The sequence below is a fragment of the Erinaceus europaeus genome, chromosome 11 (assembly GCF_950295315.1).
Source record: "Erinaceus europaeus chromosome 11, mEriEur2.1, whole genome shotgun sequence".
Taxonomy (NCBI): domain Eukaryota; kingdom Metazoa; phylum Chordata; class Mammalia; order Eulipotyphla; family Erinaceidae; genus Erinaceus; species Erinaceus europaeus.
The window spans coordinates 41,190,492-41,205,587 of NC_080172.1; the positions used below are offsets into that span (position 1 = coordinate 41,190,492).

At 47.2% G+C, this 15,096-nt stretch overlaps 1 protein-coding gene across 3 annotated transcripts in view; it reads left to right on the forward strand.

Moving 5' to 3' along the window:
• KCNAB2 (potassium voltage-gated channel subfamily A regulatory beta subunit 2) overlaps window positions 1-15,096 on the forward strand; it is a 106,557-nt gene that overhangs the window by 19,579 nt on the left and 71,882 nt on the right. The window contains exon 1 of one of the 3 annotated variants that reach the window (XM_060201333.1): window positions 10,267-10,393. The exons of the other annotated variants lie outside the window; for them this stretch is intronic. The gene's annotated coding sequence lies outside the window, so the exon portion shown is untranslated. Of the gene's footprint in view, window positions 1-10,266; window positions 10,394-15,096 lie in introns of those variants that run through there. 3 annotated transcript variants of the gene reach the window in all.

Here is a 15,096-nt window from a genome sequence, read left to right on the forward strand (position 1 = left end):
AAGTACAGCTAAATGAGAGAGAACTTGTTATAATTATTTCAGTGTATGTAATCTTACTTTCTTTGGTTGATTTGTTATGCCTTACACACTTATGTGATGGTGGACAAGCTTTTGAAAGCAGAATGATTGTTTAAGAACCCTAGTCATTTGTCAGTACATTTTGCTTAGGCTGTTAGAAATAAATCTACCTGTTCACCCCAAGAATGGACTCAGGAGACTTGAGAAAGGCAGAAAATGAGACAGTTTATTTGATTTTGCAGAATCAGATGCCAGCCCAACCTTGGCCCATCATGTTGGTTCACACTGACCAAAGACCCAACCAAGTATTTATTCTCTAATGCAGGTTTGAAATTGCCCTGTTTTCCATGGATTGGATACACAGATTTACAGTTTTACAAGGGTGAAAAATTTAAGCCAAAATAAACAAAATTCCAAGTATTCTTCAGAAATCATTACACAAGTATTAGATGGAGAAAGTTACAGCAAGAGTGTCAGCCTTGTAACTGAGTAGACCTGTCCCAGCTCTTTGCTTCTCAAAATTGTGAGACTTCAGGTGCATTATGTAGAAGAAACAGTGGAGATGTGAGAAATGAAAAGTGTCTGCCTCCTCCCTTCTGTCAGCAAACCCAGGGTAGCCACTGCCAATAGTGCTGAGAAGTAATCTCTGCATTGACCCCTGAGACAGGTGAAACACCTGAGAGAAGGGGAGATGTGGCAGCACCCCCACTCTAAGGGAGCAGCAAGAAAAGAGTAGGGGCCACCACAGGCACAGAACATGAGGGCTAAGAGGCAGGCAGGTATGCAGGAGAGCCAGAGAGGAGAGAGGAAATTGGAGAAGCAGGGCTGGCTGGGGATGGCTCCTAATGTCTGCTGTGGGTAGCAGTGAGGACTTTGGAGAGCAGCATGATGTAATGGAGCACAGCTGAGAGCTAGGAATGGAACTATGGTGACAGGTGACTGGTCTGGACAAGAGCCCCAGAGGCCGGCAGTAGAGAGGAGCCAGAGAGCAGAGGTTCTGGGGATGCCTATGTGCACAGAACCAGCAACCAGCCTTGAATCTGAACCCGGAACTCAGGGTGGGAGCTAGCCTGAAAGAGCAGCTGTGGTCAACAATGGAATGATGGTGAGAACTAAAGCCTGGAGAGGAGCAGAAGAACCACCCTGGAGGGTCATGGGGTGGGGGCAGGGCTTCCAATAGCAGAACACTGAAAGTAGGAGTTCTCAGGGAAAGTGAACCAGCCTGGGATGGAGGTGATATAAGGGGAGATGAACAGTGAATGGCAGCCCTAGGAAGTTCTCCCTCTAACCAGCTCTGGTGCTATTAATAGACCATGAGTGTATGGTCCGAGAGGTGGTGCAGTGGATAAAGCACTGGACTCTCTCAAGCACATGGTCTCAAGTTCACTCCCTGGTAGCACATGCATCTGAGTGATAGCTGGTTCTTTCTCTCACTCCTCACTAATAAATAAATCTTTCTCACTAATAAATAAATAAATCTTAAAAAAAAAAAAAAAGATAGACCAGGAACACCCAAAGGCTTCTCTTCCATGTATCCTAGGCCAGGATGAAGGCCTCAAAGAGACTCTGCTAGGGCTAGGGGGTCTCCCAGGAGACCAGCAATGGCCCTTCCTAAACTGAACCAGCATGCAGGATGAGCTGGTGGTGCTAGTGAGGTCAGGAGATTAAGACAAAACAGGTGTCAGAGGAAGATTTCTGGAGAATTTCTGGTTCCAGGGGCTGGTGAGATAACTCACCTGGCAGAGCACCTGCATCACCATCCGTGTGACCCATGTGCAAGACCCAGGTACACCATGTGAGAGTACCACAACACCAGGGGAAGCTTCAGTGGATGAAGGTGGAGGTAATAGAGGTATAGGTAGTGAAAATGATTAAGGTGGAGGGGAAGATGGTGGAGGTGATAGAGATCATTGTGGTAGAGATGTACAGGTAGACATACTAGAAGTGGCGGTGGAATTGGTAGAGGTGGCAGAGGAGATTATGAAGGAAAAGATGATGAGGCAGTGATTGTGGGGTGTGTGTGTGTGCACACACGCTCGCATATCCATGTGTCTCTACACCTATGCACACAAGCCCATGAGATCCCTGATGCTGTGCATGCTCAAAACCAGGCGTTGTCCCCTGGGGAACTGAAGACCTGCGGGCCTGGTGGAGACTGTCCAGGGAGCCATTCCCTGAGATCCTGGTTTAAGTCTGTGGGGGCTGTATTCTCCCACTAGGACGGTCCCTTGAGGAGATACTGAGACTGGAGGCTCCCCTCCTGCTCCCTCTGAAGAACATCAGAAAGAACTCTCCTGCTCTCGCTCCTCCCACCACCCTGCTGGCTCAGGCTTTCCCTGGTCCTTGTCAGTAGAAGGAAAGCACTGCTGTCTGGAGCAGATGTATCCAGAGCACGAAAGGGGTCACAGAGAACAAGGCAGGCAGGCCCCATACTCTGGGTGGGAGATGGCCCAGTAAGCAGCTCTGCAGGTTGAGGTGTGAACTCTGAAAAGAAATGTGTGTGTCATTCACCAGCTGACTAGGCCTTAGTTGCTCCAACCCTTAGTTTCCTCTGCTATCATCTGCTGGTTAGCAGGAAATTATACCAGCATTATAAGACTGGAAGACAAGAATTCAGCAAACTGACGCCTGATCCCTGCAATGCATAGAAGTCACCAGCAGCTTGGTCTTGCCCCCTCCCAGTTATACTGCCCAGGACACCCAAGCCTCAGTGCAGCACCCGGTCGGTGGCCATAGTATGTAGTCTTTAGGACTTAGAACAGGGCAGGCCACCTTACCCCCAGTGGCCTCCCCAGGTGCCTTAACTCATCTGTGTTCATCATGAGGTGGCAGCCCCAGCAGCGTTTATAAATACCATGCTGATTTCACTGCAGTGCCAGAGCGAGAAAGAACAGTCTGTATGAGCAACTCAAATCAAAAATAAATGAGGCAAAGAGAGTCACCCAAAATAGTCAGGAATCCAAGGCAGTAGCCTGCATCCCACGGCCACCTGTCCCAAGCAAGTGGAGTCTCAGAGTAGCCAAGAGGGCGACTTCACGAGTTTATTCTGGTACTGATTAATCTGGTTTACAGTTCTATGGTCAGAATTACTAGCAAAGGATTGTCATGCTCAAGAACCCGGTTCAAGCCCCTGCTCTTTACCTACAGGAGAGCAAGCTTCACAAGTGGTAGAGCAAGTACTACAGGTGTCTGTGTCTGTGTCTGTGTCTGTCTTCTCCACCTTCCCTTCTCTTCTCAGTTTTTCTCTGTCCTATCAAATAAAGAAAAAGAAAATGGCCACTGCAAGCAGTGGAATTGTCATGCAGACACTGAGCCCCAAGTGATTCCCTGGTAGAAGAAAGAAAAGAAGGAGGAAGGGAGGGAAAAAAAGGAAAGGAAAGGGAAGGAAGGGAAGGAAAGGAAACTTAGCAATAAAAAGGCAGGTTAATTAGAACTAGGGGTGCACAAGGACATCTGTGCCTCCTCCCCTCCTATAGAGCCCCCTCCAAGCCATGGGGTCAGGGGCTTGCTCAGCTTTGACCTTGAGAGGTTCCCCTTCCTGACACAGAATGTCCACAAAGCAGGATAAGACCCCAGCCTACTGTTGGACACCAGAAGGATCTCTGCTTCTGACCTAATGTCCTGGTGGTGGATGTCACTTTTTTCCAGAGTCACAGATCACAGATCTGCAAATAATACTATGGACAGCAGTATCTGAATTTATGTGATCTTCATGTCCTTTGAGATATTGTTCTATTGCTTCCCTTTAAACCTTTTTTTTTTTTTGAATCCAGGGTTATTGCTGGGGCTCAGTGCCTACACCACAAATCCACTGCTCCTGGAAGCCATTTATCCCATTTTGTTGATCTCATTGTTGTCGTTATTGTTATTATTGCCATTGATGTTGTTGTTGGATAGGACAGAGAAATGGAGAGAGGAGGGGAAGACAGAGAGGGTGAAAGAAGATAGACACCTGCAGACCTGCTTCACCGCCTGTGAAGCGATCCCCTTGCAGGTGGGGAGCCGGGTGCTCAAACCGGGATCCTTACACCAGTCATTGCGCTTTGCACCATGTGCACTTAAACTACTGTACTAACGCCCGACCCCCCTCTTTAAACCTTTTTTTTTAATATTTTTGTATTTATTCCCTTTTGTTGCCCTTGTTTTATTGCTGTTGTTTTTGTTGATGTCGTTGTTGTTGGATAGGACAGAAATAAATGGAGAGAGGAGGGGAAGACAGAGAGGGGGAGAGAAAGATAGACACCTGCAGACCTGCTTCACCGCTTGTGAAGTGACTCCCCTGCAGGTGGGGAGCCAGGGGCTCAAACCAGGATCCTTACACCAGTCTTTGTGCTTTGCACCACCTATGCTTAACCCATTGCACTTCTGCCGGACTCCACCTTTTAAGATGTGAAAACCAAACAATAAAATATCTAGGAATAAACCTAACCAAAGAAGTGAAAGACTTGTATACTGAAAATTATGAGTCACTACTTAAGGAAATAGAAAAAGACACAAAGAAGTGGAAAGATATTCCAAAAAAAGAAAGATATTACATGTTCATGGGATGGAAGAATTAACATCATTAAAATGAATATACTACCCAGAGCCATCTACAAATTTAATGCTATCCCCATCAAGATCCCAACCATATTTTTTAGGAGAATAGAACAAATGCTACAAATGTTAATCTGGAACCAGAAAAGGCCTAGAATTGCCAAAACGATCTTAAGAAGAAAGAACAGAACTGGAGGCACCACACTCCCAGATCTCAAATTGTAATAGGGCCATTGTAATCAAAACAATAGGGCCATTGTAATCAAAACTGCTTGGTACTGGAACATAAATAGACACACTGACCAGTGGAATAGAATTGAGAGCCCAGAAGTAAGCCCCACACCTATGAACACCTAATCTTTGACAAAGGTGCCCAGACTATTAAATAGGGACAGGGGAGTCTCTTCAACAAATGGTGTTGGAAAAAATGGGTTGAAACGTGCAGAAGAATGAAACTGAACCACTATATTTCACCAAATACAAAGGTAAATTCCAAGTAGATCAAGGACTTGGATGTTAGACCAGATACTATCAGATACCTAGAAGAAATTATTGGCAGAACTCTTCCGCATAAATTTTAAAGACATCTTCAATGAAACGAATCCAATTACAAAGAAGACTAAGGCAGGTATAAACCTATGGGACTACATCAAATTAAAAAGCTTCTTCACAGCAAAAGAAGCCACTACCCAAACCAAGAGACCCCTCACAGAATGGGAGAAGATCTTTACAGGCCATACATCAGACAAGAGTTTAAGAACCAAAGTATATAAAGAGCTTGCCAAACTCAACAAGAAAACAAATACCCCATCCATAAATGGGAAGAGGACATGAACAGAATATTCATCATAGAAGAGATCCAAAAGGCCAAGAAATACATGAAAAAAAAAATGCTCCAAGTCATTGATAGAGAAATGCAAATAAAGACAAGAATGAGATACCACCTCACTCCTGTGAGAATGTCATACATCAGAAAAGGTAGCAGCAATAAATGCTGGAGAAGTTGTAGGGTCAAAGGAACCCTCCTGCACTGCTGGTGGGAATGTCAATTGGCCCAACCCCTGTGGAGAGCCTTCTGGAGACCTCTCAGAAGGCTAGAAATGGACCGGAGATATCGCCTAAGGAACACAACACATCCATCCAAAACATACCTATGTTCTTAGCAGCACAATTTGTAATAGCCAAAATCTGGAAGCAACCCAGGTGTCCAACAACAGATGAGTGGCTGAGAAATTTGTGATCTATATACACAATGTGATCTATATACACAATATACTTAGCTATTAAAAATAGTGATTTTACTGTTTTCAGCCCATCTTGGATGGAGCTTGAACAAATCATGTTAAGTGAAATAAGTCAGAAACAGAAGGATGAATATGGGATGATGTCACTCTCAGGCAGAAGTTGAAAAACAAGATCAGAAGAGAAAACACAAGTAGAATCTGAACTGGAGTTGGTGTATTGCACCAAAGTAAAAGACTCTGGAGTGGGGGGTGGGGGATTATAAGTCCAAAAAGGATGACAGAGGACCTAGTGGGGGCTGTATTGTTATGTGGAAAACTGAGAAATGTTGTGTACAAACTATTGTATTTACTGTTAAATTTAAAATAGTACCCCAATAAAGAAGTTTTTTAAAAAATGCATTCTTGGGGTAATAAGCCTATATACACAAAGGTTTACTTAGGAGATTGTTCACTACATTATTTTTTATGAGAATGAAAAAAAAATGTGAAAACCACTCTGAGAAGTGCAGACAGTCTCAGGTGGATAGGGTCAGTGGGTCTTAGCAGTTTGCTGACCCATCTTTGAGGAGAACACCCCCTATACTCTCTGTTTTCTTGCTTCTAGACACTCTGGTTCTCCTATGGATCTCAGCTAACTGAAACAGTGATTGAAGAAGTGGCATGACACTTATGTCAGGAATAGGCCACCCAAGGGTTGGCTAGTTTAGGGCTGGGTGCTGAAGCCCAGCACTCACAAATCAGATTCCTGCCCTACCACATGCAGCTGCTGAGTTTGTATTCAGCATCCACTTAAGCATAGTGGGCTCAGCCGCCAGCCTTCCTTTAAGACTTGAAAGGACTCCCTGTGACAGCTAGGGGAGGGTCTTTGTGACAGTAGTTGAAGGACCATGTGATATCTGGGTAAGGGTCATATAATATAACACCCAAATGAGAGCTTTGTGTGGACAGATCAAAAGAAACTGTGTTGTCTGCTCTCCATAGTACAGGTGTGCATGTGAAACAGCCTCAGATATTCAAAGTAAGGCTTTATGACAAAGATGAGGTGTATTTGTCTCCAATGAGCAGAAGTGGGCCTGGAGGGTAGATGATAAAGAATGCTTATTTCAAATCATTGTCAGAAAGACCTGTTTGATTTCAATGGGCAGATCCAACACATTACAATGTTTGAGACCCTGGGTTTGATCCTTGGCACCATGGACAGCGCCTGGATTGTTCCATGGATGGTGGAGAGGTGCTTTGGTATCTCTGCCTCTCTTCTCTATCTCTTTCTCTCTCCTTCCTTGAAGGATATTTTTTAATTGGGCTCAAGGGTAGGACATGTCGTAGGTCCTCAGACTGTCCTCTGGCTTCACATTCCTTTGTTGGCCACTAGACAGCTCACCCAGAAAAGTGTACACTTTACCATGTGCAAGGAGTGAAATTGCACAGACACAGAGCCTCAGAGAAGCCCTGTTGACAAAAATAAAGTAAAATTTAATAAGATAAAAAGAGACCTTTTCCACCACTTCATACCCCTGGTCTGTTCAGAGTATCCCAGGGGTGGAGACATGTGCGGGGGTGGTCTATAAAAGGACTTGTATCTTTATTATCTTTATTTTATTTTATTTATTGGATAGAGCCAGCCAGAAATTGAAAGAGAAGGGGGAGACAGGAAGAAAGACAGAAAGACACTTGCAGTACTGTTTCACCACCTGTGAACCTTTCCCTCTACAGGCGGGACCAGAGGCTTGGACCTAGGTCCTTGCACGCTGTAACATGTGTGCTCAACCAGGTGCATTACCACCTGGCCCCTAGAAGGAATTGTGTCTCCAGGGTTCTCAACTGCCCAGATAGGCCCTCCTAAAAGGCATAAATCTAGTTCTTTTGCTACGTCTAGAGGACACACTCTCCCCCAGAGTCCTAACCCAAGAGACTCTGAGCTACACTGTGACAGCTTCTGGAAGTTCTCCCCTTAAGCTGTAAAAAAAAAAAAAAGTCTAGAACTGCTATAAGGTCCCCTGTTTGGCAGGAGGATATTCTTTGGTGGCATCAACACCAGCCTGACACACAATTTTGTTCTGTGGTTCAGTTTGGGGGAACAGTATAGGAGTCTGCTTATTGGGCTAGAGAGATACTCACTGGGTAGAGTGCATGCCTTGCCATGCACGCAGCTCAGGTCTGATCCCTGGCATTACATGAAAGGTCTTACGACATCAGGGGAAGCTCCAGTGCTGTGATGTCTCACTTTCTGTATATCTGAATGAAGAAGCAGCCCAGAGTGGTAAGATTGCAATATGCAACCCCCCCAAAAAAAAATCTTTGCTGTCTCAGGTCCCCCACACTGGCCTTTTGTGCTCCCACTTCCTGCCCCTCCATCTGTGACCCCAGCACCACTGCTACTGAAATAGAAACAGAACATGGTCAGGAGCTTACCCATTAAGAAGATGCCTGAAGTGTCTGTTTCCTTTTCCACCAGGAAATAAAGTGTTCCTTCAAACTGATAGGTAGTATCCCTACCCACCCCAGCTGGAAGCCAGTTCAGCAGGTAGGGCTCATGGGTGGTGGTTGGAACCGTCAGCATTTCTGTCTGCAGCCTTTATTGATCCAGGTTAAATATATGGCTCAGATGCATCAATGCAGAAGAGGACTGTGCTTGGCCACCCAGTGTTTAACCGGCTGCCCTTCTGGTCCAAAGCAACATTGATTTATTCACTGCCAGGGAACTAACCTAGGGCTCCATGCATGTGCTACACTGCTGCACCAGCTTCGTTGTTCTGTTGTATACTTTTATGAGAGAGAGAGAGATAAAGGGAGAGACACTAAGCTCTGCTCCACTATTTGTGGAGTTGCACCTGTTTTTCTATTTATTTCTCCCTCATGGTGCTAGGGGTCAAAGCCAGTACTTCACACCAGAAGGCGTATGCTTTTGAAAAAGAGATACGGTGGACACCTGGAGAAATCTGGTTGGCTCTTGGGTCAGGAACAAAGCTGGGGCTTGAGGTTTGGCTGAGTATGTCTGCTGTCACAGAGCAGCTGGTGAGCTTGAGGACAGCCTTGAAATGGCCAGGGGTTGCCTGCTGCTTCTAACCTCTGTGCAAGCAACTCTAGTCTTTGTTCACAACCCCAGGGTCACACCAAGCAGAGCCTCTTTTCCACTGACAATGGATAGGTCTGGAGTCTGGCCCAAGGGGACCTCCTCCAAGACAGGTGAAGACCCTCAGGCTCCTATCCTGGCTGTCACTCCTTAGCTGAATAGCCCTAGGAACCATTTAACAGTTGTGGACCTTGATTTTCTCATGTGAAAGGTCTGTGTTCTCTCTCTCTCTCTCTCTCCTTCAGGGTTATTGCCTGGTTATCACTGCTCCTGGAGGCCATTTTTCCCCCATTTTGTTACCCTTGTTGCCATTGATGTTGTTGTTGGATAGGACAGAGAAATCAAGAGAGGAGGGGGAAGACAGAGGGATCATGAAGCGACTCCACTGCTGGAACCGGGATCCTTATGCCCCCTTGTGCTTCATGCCATGTGCACTTAACCTGCTGCGCTACTGCCTGACCCCCCCAAAGTGTTTTTGTTTGTTTGTTTGTTTTTGTTTTGCCTGTCAGTTTTGAAGGTTGGGCTGTGATCTAGGGGCCCAAGTGCCCCCCACACACACACACACTGTGTAGGTCTTTTTTTTACCACCTATTCTCTTTCTCCTTCCCCTCCTCTTCAGCACTTGACATATCACCTTCTTAGTCAGCTGTGAGATACTTAGCCCCCTAAACTGTTCACGTGTCCCTCCTCTTTCTTTCCCTACCCTTAAGCCAGTCACGGGACCCCAACAGAACCTCCAATCCAGTGTTCCCCAAGGGAGGAGGCAAGCTGGTTGCCCTCTCACCGTGCCAACCTGGAATAAAAGGAGTCCACTTCACTCCCCACAGCCGTGGCTTGAGACTCTCAGCACAGCATAGGTAGGTGGCAGATAGACTATTCCATCCCAGTGCTCCCTTCCCTAGGAAGAAGAAAGGGAATAAAAACAATAAGAACCTCCCTTCAGAGGGCAATGCTACCTACCTGTCTTCTCACCCAGACCTCCATGTGATCTGACTGTACCTGCTGGAACCAGGGACAGGAAATAGGTCAGACAGAGCCCATACCCATTCCCACCCATCTCACCATCTGGTTCAGGGGGGCTTCTCAGAAAGTGTCCATTCAAAATACAGCTTTGGAGTGCACCAGCTCCAAGTTTGAATCCTAGCAGTACTTCCCCATCTATAGAGCTGGGAGAGCATCTGTACTGCTCCTGGGGTGAGAGGCCCTGGACCAAGGAAGCAGGAACTCTAGCCTCACCAGAACAGCACATCTGTCCTGCTTCCACCCCTAGAAAGAGGTCCATACTCTGCCTGGGAGGGTCTGCCTCCTTCCCTGCCTGGCTGTTGCACTGCCAGGAAGTCAGAGTGTGTGTGGCCCTCTCTGGGGCATGTCTAGGACCAGAGGCCACACCCTGCCCTCCCCATAGGGCTGTGGATCCTCAGCTCTGTGGCATAGTCAACCACAGACTTCCTGGTCGGCGCGTGGCCCAGCAGCGGTTCACCGTCCACCAGAATGGTCTCTGGCTGTTCTGATTCAGGAGCAGGTACTGGGTGTTAGGATGTATCAGGGATGCTGTTTAGGCTTTGAGCAGGGCTGAGGTATCTCCTGAGGCCCAGGCTTAGGGGCTTGGCCACAGCCTGGTGGGGGAAGAGGGCTGTCCCTGCAGACACTTCCTGGCCTTATAAAGCCTGCAGGGTAACCTGTCCATGGTTGCAGGAGTCCTCCCTGCAAGGAGTCACCACAGACACCCTGTGACCCAGTAACTGCTCCAGCCGCAGGTGGGGCTCAGCAGGCGGCTCCTGGTAGTGTCTGTGACTATTCTCAACTACTCTCCACGCAGAGTTGGAGAATCCTAGGTTGGGCTTCCCAGGAGACAGCAGTCAGGTAGGACTTGTTCCTAGACCTTGCAGGGCCTGTTGGCAGGGCAGCAGGCCTCCCACTGCAGGACAGAAGGTGGCCCTGGGGTGCCCTTGATCTCCTATCAGCTTCTGCCTCACTGGCTCCTGCCTCACTGGCCTGTCTGGGGTGAAAGCAGAAGCCCGCAGATCTGGTTGGCAGAGTTTTGTCCTGCAGTGGGAGGCCTGCTGCCCTGCCAACAGGCCCTGCAAGGTCTAGGAACAAGCCCTACCTGACTGCTGTCTCCTGGGAAGCCCAACCTAGGATTCTCCATCTCTGCATGGAGAGTAGTTGAGAATAGTCGCAGACAAAAGTGAGGGTCTCTACCTTTAAAAAAAAAAAAAAAGGCAATTTGATGTATTGCACCAAAGTAAAGGACTCGGGGGTAGGGGGGTATGATGATGAGGGAGGACCTAGGCTGGGCATGAGTGTTTGCTGAAAAATGAGAAACTTTATACATGTACCTTTATACTGTACTTACTTTAAACCATTAATTTCCCCCCAATTAAAGTATTAAAAAGAGAGAGAGAGAGAGAGAGAGGGCAAATACTCTTCTCCTCAGGGCCAAGTTTAGGGCAAGAAAGAGGTGACAAGAAAGCCCTTCAAAGCCACCCACACCCTGCAGTTCTGTCCTGGGCGGACAGTCTGTAGCTTCATGGGCCACAACTAGTTCTCTCTCTGTTGTCACCATGTGGGAGAGGAAGGCAGGGGCAGAGAGCCTCCCCAGAGTGCTCCCCAATACCTCATAGGGCTTCTCAAGCCCACTGCTTGTTGGTGACATGCCCTCCTTCTCCGCTTCTGGGCCCCCAACAGGATCCAGGTACAGGGTGTGGCAAATGTGGGGAGACCAGAGGGGCCTGATGGGGAGGAGATTGCCAGCTTCCTGGGCAGGACAATAGGGCTACAGACCAATGAAAGCAGGCCAGCGTGCTCTGAGTATCCATGGACAGCCATTTCCTGTGCCCTACCCCATACCCTGAGGGGACCCTCTATCCAGGCATCAGGTGAGGCCCCTACATAGCACAGTACCTTCTACCAGTGGTCAGCCCATCAAGATGGAAGTAGAGGAGGTAAGACTGGAGCAGAATTTCAAGTTTGAACCTGTTTCCTTTCGAGGAGCAACTGTTGCTGCTTGGGGGTCCTTTGGACACAGATGCAGGCCCCTGAGGAAATCATTCAGCACACGGGAAATGATTGTGGATCTGGGCTGGTTTTGCAGTGTTAAGGGAAAGGTGTCGCTTCACTGCAGTTGGAAGCTTTTTTACTTGATCTTTTTAAAGCTATGACACTGACTAGATATGAATAGGGACCCTCTTTGTGACAGTCTAGGTGTATGAGGTTAGCTGACTTATTTGTAGTCAGAGAAAAGCATCTGAATGCTGCTTTGAAAAGACTGAGGTAGTCTGTGGTATAAAAAAAAAAAAGATCTAGCAGTGTCTGACATGCTCTGTCCAGTAGTCTTGCCCTTGGTCTGTGTCATCATCCACATGATTCTGTCATTGCCTGACCATGTGCTGCCCATGATGTATAGTGTTTGGCTGATGACCCTTGAGCTCAGGCCTCAGGAGGTTTGAGGAGAGACAGGCTGCTTTGTAGCTAAGATCAGGGGTTCAGACAGTGACCCTCCCACCCCCTAGTCTGGTTATTTTCACATTATTCTCCTCCAGTTCCCTCTAAATCTGAGCAAGACCTTGAGAGTGCTTTGAAGTAACTGAATGTTGGCTTCCTGGGTCATGCTGCCAGCAGAGAAGCCCCCAAGGATCCTTACCACCACCCCATAGCACTCAGGTGTGGCAGCAGCCTTCGAGAACACCACTCTTGGCCACCCACCAAGCCCATAGGTGAGAGAGGAGTGGGCTCCATCTTGGGGCCTGGCTTCGTGAGGGAGAGGAAGGGTGTCTTACATAAACGCCCTTCCGGATCTGTGTGGTTTTGAGCAGTTGCACCTCTTCCTGTCGCTTCTTGGGCACATAGCTGACTTATCTCCTACAGGCACTGGCCCCACAAAAGGCAGTGGTTTTGTATAGTTGATAGTCACAACTGTGCTTTCAGGCTTTAGCAGGAAGGCTTTCTAGAGTCTGAGAATCAACATGGCAAGTGGCATCTGTGCTTGAAGCATGAGCTTGAGTCCACTCTCAGCTGTTAGGCATCCAGGGAGGTCCCCGATGCCTGTCACCCCCAAGAAGGTCTCCCCATGGTCCCTGGCTGCCCATCATCCCAAGCAGTGCGAATCTCTCTCTCTCTCTCTCTCTCTCTCTCTCTTCTCCCCTGTCAGCTTCAGTGCTACTCCAGGCACCAAGTGACTCAGGGGATAAAGCTCCCTGTCCTAGTGGAACCCCAACCCCAGTGGCCTCTGAATATGGGAACAGATTAATATGGAGAATGGTGTTCCAGTGGTGGTCCCCCAAGTCTGCCTTCCAGGGACCCTGCTTCCTGGCTTGAACAACCTCCTTCATCATATTTGGATTGGTTTTTGCAACCCATAGAACAAAGTGGGTCTCGCTCGTAAAAGGCATATCCACTCCCCTGTTCATTCCTCGATCTGATCTGAGAGAAGTAGCTATTCTGGTGTGAGGCCCCCTGCCCTAACTACATATATGCAGGAGCCGAAGGGGAGGAGCCTTCATTGAGACTGCAGCTCTGACTGGCTTCCTGATAGCAGCTTCAGAAGAGACCCGGAGGGGCTGAGTGGTGGCTCACCCAGTTGAGCACATATGTTCTCAAGTATAAGGAAGGACCTAGGCTCAAATCTCTCATTCCTACCTGCAAGATAAAGCTTCACAGATGGTGAAGCAGTGCTGCAGGTGCCTCCCTTTATCTCCCCCCTTCCATCTCAATTTCTCTGTCTCTGTCCAATAAAAAATGTGTACGTATCAAACCCCAGCTATAACCCTAGTGGAAATAAAATACTTTTTTTGAAAATTTTTTTAATATTTATTTTATTTATTTATTCCCTTTTGTTGCCCTTGTTGTTTTATTGTTGTAGTTATTATTGTTGTTGTCGTTGTTGGATAGGACAGAGAGAAATGGAGAGAGGAGAGGAAGACAGACAGGAGGAGAGAAAGATAGACACCTGCAGACCTGCTTCACCGCCTGTGAAGTGACTCCCCTGCAGGTGGGGAGCCGGGGTTCGAACCGGGATCCTTATGCTGGTCCTTGTGCTATGCACCACCTGCGCTTAACCCGCTGCGCTACAGCCTGACTCCCAATAAAATACTTTTTAAATAAATAAATTTACAAAGGAGAGACCCTGAGCCAGACCACTGGCAAATTGGGTCCTCACTCTCCAAAACAGAATGAGAAACTCTTGTCTTAAACTACTCACCCTTATTGTGTGATAACAGATAACTCACTCAGGGCTGACATTCTTAAGACCTCAGTTGTCTAGGGACAATCTTTGAGCTTCCAGTTAAGCTTCTTTGGGACTTGGCCACAGAGGGCTAAGAAGCACAAATCCCACCATGATGCTAAGTCATACTTGTATTACTGGTTACATTCATTAAAAAAAAAAAAAAAAGCAACCTTTTGGGAGGCATAGATCGACCTGCCAACATCCATGTCCAGTGGAGAAGTAGTTACAGAAACCAGAACTCCCACCTCCTGCAGCCCATAAAGAATTTTGGTCCATACTCCTAGAGGGGGAGAAATCTTAGGGGGAAATGAGTAGAGGACTCTGAACCCTAATTCCATCAGGACCCAGAGAGAGAAGGGGGGAAAAATGGAAGAACACTCAGAATTACTAACTGGTATAAGGTGTGACTTAGAAAGAAAGAGTAGGCAGGAAAAAATGGGCAAATATTAGGGCCAGGTGGTGGCACACCTAGTGAAGTGCACACGTTACAAGGATATGTGCAAGGACCCAGGTTCAAGCCCCTGGTCCCCACCTGCAGAGGGAAAGCTTCACAAGTGGTGAAGCAGGGCTGCAGGTATCTATCTGTCTATCTTCCCCATGTCTCTCAATTTCTCTCTGTCTCTATACAATAATAAATAATAATTTTTAAAAGAAAAAATGGGCAAATATATATATACTAGTCAGCTCATATCTGTGGCCTTGGGAGGACTACTGCAGTTTCCAATGGAAGGAATGGGGACACAGAACTCTAATGGTGGGAATGGTGCAGGATTTTACCGCTGTTACCTCATAATTTTGTAAATCAATATTAAATCACAAGTAATTTTTTTAAATAAGCCCTTCTGTGGAAAGATAGAAAAAAGCTTTCTGCCAGAAAAGGAGAGAGGACCATATGGAAAAGCAGGAAGTGCTGTAGCAGATCAGAGGACCTTAAAAAGAGGCTTTCTGGGGGACCGGGTAGTAGTGGGTTAAGTGCACATGGCGTGAAGCACAAGGAC